At 48.2% G+C, this 5,283-nt stretch overlaps 1 long non-coding RNA gene across 1 annotated transcript; it reads left to right on the top strand.

Annotated features, from left to right (window-relative positions):
• The first annotated feature begins 253 nt into the window (after positions 1 to 253).
• Positions 254 to 4,932, top strand: LOC142420946 (uncharacterized). The gene is made up of 2 exons (XR_012778819.1): positions 254 to 3,747; positions 3,881 to 4,932. It is a non-coding gene; the product is annotated as an uncharacterized LOC142420946 (long non-coding RNA).
• Positions 4,933 to 5,283: the final 351 nt, after the last annotated feature.

Raw genomic sequence — 5,283 nt, 5'->3', positions numbered from 1 at the left:
CGGAGAGATCAGTAGGCTGAAAAACAGGAGGTCTACAAGAGTCTCCCTCATGTGAAAGCTGACAAAAGCCCCTGGCAATGGCATCTCCTCTCCCAAGGAGAGGGAGGCTGAAGGAGCTACTGAACCAGAGGACACCTTGTACTGGGTCTCTGGGAAAGACATACTGGAGTTAGTGTGAAGACAAGTGGGGGCTGGATATCGAAGCTGTTCTTGGGCACAGAATGGTGTTCTTGGTCACTTCCAATGTGTTCAGAATGGTCAAAACACATCAAAGCAAGGTCCATCCAGCCCAACACCATTTCTGAGCCAGTCACTAACAGAAGAACCACCCCTGTGGTTTTGAACCTCCCACTCGCTTTGGGTGCCCCTGATTCACACAAACCCGCACGCAGAGCCAAGGGCCTCCCAGGTCCTGAGACATCTGCCGAGGGCCAAGATGAGGCACCGTGCCAGCAGGACTGGAGGAAAGACCCTGAACCTCTGGAAGGTTGAAACCAGATGGGATGCACAGGCGGGATGGAGATTCACCAGGGGAGCGCAATGGGGTGGCTCACAGTACTGTAGACGTCTGTGAGTAAGGTATGCAGTGAACATCTGGTAAAAGGATAAAAATATAAAGCAGTGGTGGATGATAAATAGAAGTACAGTGAAAAAGAGGCTTGGCACTGCGTCTGACATAGCTGCCATTCGCAGAAGCTGTTGCATCCATAGGTTTTGTACTTTATACTCCTAAAAATACACTGCTCTCCAACTATAATCTGTATTGGGTACTGTAAGGTGCTTGGACAAAAGCTAACTGATGGGTTTTCCTTATATTCTGTACATTATTTAATGTGCCAGTCCCTCTCACTTCTTGTGTTTTTATGGCTGAACCAACTCTGGATGTTCAATTTTTCGTCAATGTGTAGGTCCCTCGATCTTTGCTGTATTTTCTAGGCTCTTTCTGTCACTCCTGTTCTATTCTGTTCTATTTTGGCTTGAGTTCATACACCCCACCACATTTTCTTTCAGGATGGTCTCTGTGAGCTTTCCAAAGAGATATCCACAAAGACTGGAAGGGATAATCAAGGAGTTAATGTCAGACTACTACCTGACGTGAGGGCAGCATTTCAGAGAGTTAGGCTGTGAAATCTGCTCTGATTTTGAATATCTACAGCGAACTGGGAAGATGAGCCATGAGCTGGGGAAACATCTCAGGCTGATTGTCACGCACATGCCGTGCAGTGTCCAGGGGAAGAAGGTCTCACCGCGCAGCATGCCAGGGCTGATGCTAATGGGAACATGCCTTGACCTGAGCCCATGTGCGAGGGGCGTTCCTGCAGAGCAGGACGGAGGCTGTCAGAAGGGTTTTCCTCATTCAGGATTGCAGGGGCAGCCACCCAAACAGCTGTCCTAGCATCAGCAGCTTGGAGAGGGAGTTTCGCCCAAAGGAGAAAAGTAGGACTGTCACTCGCTGATCCTCATCCAAAACACCAAAGACCCCACTGGTCCAGCACAATGTAGCATAACACCGTTGGACTGTGAGAAAATGTCCCCACCGCACCATGGGCTTGAAGAAGTGGGGTCCGGCCAGGGCTATCCTAGGGCAGGATCCTACGCAAACTCACCACAGCAGGGAGAGGGAATATAATGAGAGAAGTCTCTGTAATCACCAGGGACTCACTCACGCAGCCTGGCTCCACTAGTCATGCCCCTAACTCAGGACACCAGCTTTTTCTGATTTACAAAAGAAATCAGGAAAAGTATCTAAAAGCTATTTTCTTTCTTCTCTGGAGGTTGCTGGTACATATAACAGCTGGAACATTCTTGAAAAATACGATTTCCAGCTCCCATGGCTGAGACCCCTTTATTCTGCAGCATTGCAGCCTGGGTCACGCTGCACCGTGGCTCTCGTCACAGGTCCCTTCTGGAGGATGATGGTTTCCAGAGGATGACTGCCTTTCAAGAGTCCCTGAAAGACAGCTAACAAAAGGCAGGCTATTGTTCATGGAAGTAAATAAATGCAGGGAACCCACGCTGCCACAGGGAAATGTTGAGGAGTCGGAGACACACGAAACATTGGCGAGCAGTGCTGGAGAACATGCGGTTTGTATTTCTGGCTGCTTATCCTGTGTGCTTTATCCTGCGGGCTTTTTTTTCTTTTTTTTTTTTCCTTTTTTTTTGCATGCAATACCACACCTAGTTTGATTTGAGTGTCACTTGGTGTAGATATGCAATGGGGACCTGTTGGCAGACAGTGGGATACAGAGGGATATTTGTACATCCAAACGACTTGCTTACACACACCATCATGGTAAATGCTCTCTGCGTGTGTTCTTCAGTCACAGGGTCCTTGGAGACCCAGATTTATTACAAAGTGCAGTGATATTGGAGAAATGTCATAGCTGCCAGTTGATCTACACTCGCTTCTAGAGTTAATCAGTTTTATTATTCCCTGCTCACTCCATTGTTTCAGTAGCTATGAGCACATCAAAGCAGATAAATAGGAGAAAACAGGAAAGCTCTGTTCTCAACTTTAATATCTTGAGCATTTCTTTTTTTTTTTAATACCAAGAGCAACTGGATCCTATTTTGCAATTTAAAGTTTAGTGTTTTATTTTCTTAAGCTGAGGCTGCCGGAATTTTGCACTTGTGCAAAAGCAGTATAATTATTGCGTCTCTCTGCATTGACACCACAAAAAAGAAGTCAAGCTAACATTAAACCCATCCTCTCAGAAGACTGAAACTTTCTACACCACATGTCAGCCGAGGGGCTCCCACATGCGCAGTACAGAGCCTTTTCCGTGGGGCTTCCTAGTGACTTAAACTTGTCAGTTTAAATTTATATTTCTGAATGTTTTTTGAAAGAAAAACATGCTGAAAAAGTACTTTGGCCGGGCTCCCCCATCTCACTGGCTGCGTGGATGTGCAGAGCCAGCACCTCTCCTGCCAGGCGGTGGCTCAGTGCCTCTCACACGAGCTCATGGGATTCTTGGAAACTCCGTGTCCCCACGGCCAGGAAGCAAGCAGTGCTGGGACATAGTGTAAATCTTCCTGTAAGTCACTGAATCCTTCTTCGAGGTCCCAAAACAGGGAGGGGAGGAGCCTTCCTCAGCCAAATAAGCCTTCATTCATGTTCAGCTGAGAGGCGACCCTCCTTAGCCTTCACGGATCCTCCTTTCCAGTGATGCTGCTCCAGCAGCCCCTGGCTCGGGGCAAACATCTCCGGGGCTGTCTGCTGCTTTTGGGATACACCAAGAAGCTCTCGTCAAACAGAAGCGCTCACTTACCAATTGCCAAAAGCGATGAATTTCAAAGAGGTTGGCGCCTTGTCCCCAGGCCTGTTTCCGTTCATAACATCTCCTGCCCTGTGCCTCTGCTGGGAGGGATGCTCAGGAAGGCAGAGTGCTGTTAGCACTGGTGACAGGCCCAAACTACTGAGTATTTTTGACATAGGTCAGAAGACTGATTGATAGAAAAATCAGAGGCCATCAGCGGAGAACAGTTCTCCAGCTCAGCTCCAAGGATGGTGGTAGTGCCAACACGCGGTTGTGGCTCCCCCATCTAGCTCCTGTATGCTGGTAAACAAAACCTTATGAAAAACAAAGAGTTTCAAACAATTTGTTATAGATACTTGGCTCTGGCCCTCGGTGGGATTGCACTCTCTGTCAGTTCAGCTAACAAGGTGTGTGTGCCGCACCTCCCCAGGAAAGCAGCAGGAAGACACCAGTTACAGAAGATTGTCTCAACGCAACCTTCCCCCAAAGGGTGACTATTTTTCTCTCATAAATACCTGATGTGTCTCTGTCACTGGGACCCAAAATCTTGCATCTTATCAGGTCCAATATGGTGTGTATGGGGCTCATTTTGCAATATGCTGCTCTACTCTACTCTTTTACAGAACCACTGGAGGAGCTTCTGGCAAACAGCGCTCATTTCGTGTGCATGAACTGGACAACTATTACTCTGTCTGCCGCCCTCCAGAGAAGCTTTCTTGACAGGGCTCTCACAATGGCTAATTTGATGAAGGAGAGATGACTGCTGCTCCCAGAGGAGCTGCAGCCAGCCTCAGTCGGTGGGGAACCACACCGGGCTTTGCTCTGCAGACTTCAACTCTCCGGCTGCCACAGGCTTTGCATCTCTTTGCAGCCACTGCAGTTAGCTCACAAAACAGGGGGACACACTCCCACCTTTGGTGTCCGGCTCTAAAGCACCTGGCTGGGGGGCTGCACTGCGGGGCCTCAAGTTATTTCTGACCCTTTGCACCAAAAGGAGACAGCAAAACAAAAAAATGTCTTTGGGTCAAAGAGGTACCACTTGTGGTTCAGAGGAACAGTGTGAAACAGTGTGGAAGCAATCAGCATGGCTTAAATCTGCCTAACATGGGGCAGGTGGGAGGCATTGGCCTCACGATGGGTCCCCGGTCCTCTTTTATTTAGCAGCATAGAAATACTCTGCAGCAGGGCTGGAAACAAGCTAGTGAATGAGAATGAGAGCTTTCCAGGCCAGAACAATTTTTCAAATCATGAGTATCTTCTAGTGTGCTTTGACGCTTGATATTTTTCCAGGTAGTACTGAAGGGAAGAGAAGACAGGTGGCATCCAATGGGGGAAAGAACAAAATAATCAGGCCTCCACTGGCAACTTATTGAGAGGCCTTGAGCAGTTTCTTTATGGCTTGTTCTTTAATTTTGCCTTCCCCAAGAGAAGGCATGGTGTTTGTAGGGGCCAGCTGCAATGCCAGCCAGCTCTGGTGGCTGCACCACTGTGGCCTCTCCTGCAGGGAGCTGGGCCAACAGAGTTCAGAAGAGGTCCCTGTGCCAAAGAGCTGCCCATCTGAGACGGGTACGACATTGCACCAGGTAAAAGGAGAATGACAAACAGAAACTTTATATTCAACAGAAGTACTTTGTGAACCTTGCACCTTTTAAGTCTCCCCCTGCTCCCCCCCCCCAAATCCCAGCGTATGCAGCTGGATACATTGGATGTACTTGGAATATTTGTCTATGGGTAAGAGACTCCCGTAGCAAGAGTCTCTCACGCCCATGGTAAGGGAAACCCTGTCTATCACTTGCAGGAGAAGTAAAAAATTAAAGAGAAATAGGAGGGCACAGTAGTTTTCTGTCTGGCCATGAGGTAGCACCGTTGAGCTATTCATAGCAAAACCCAAAGCTAATCTGCCTCAGTTTTACAAGCAGTGCTTCTGGAGGCACAAGCCGCCTGTCATTCTACACTGACCAGACCAAGAGATTAGGTTAACCACTGTGCTAATTCAGTTTTGGTGATGAGTCAGGCCATGCCTACC

The sequence above is a fragment of the Mycteria americana genome, chromosome 1 (assembly GCF_035582795.1).
Source record: "Mycteria americana isolate JAX WOST 10 ecotype Jacksonville Zoo and Gardens chromosome 1, USCA_MyAme_1.0, whole genome shotgun sequence".
In the NCBI taxonomy this organism is placed as follows: Eukaryota; Metazoa; Chordata; class Aves; order Ciconiiformes; family Ciconiidae; genus Mycteria; species Mycteria americana.
This window is presented reverse-complemented; position numbering and strand designations above follow the sequence as displayed.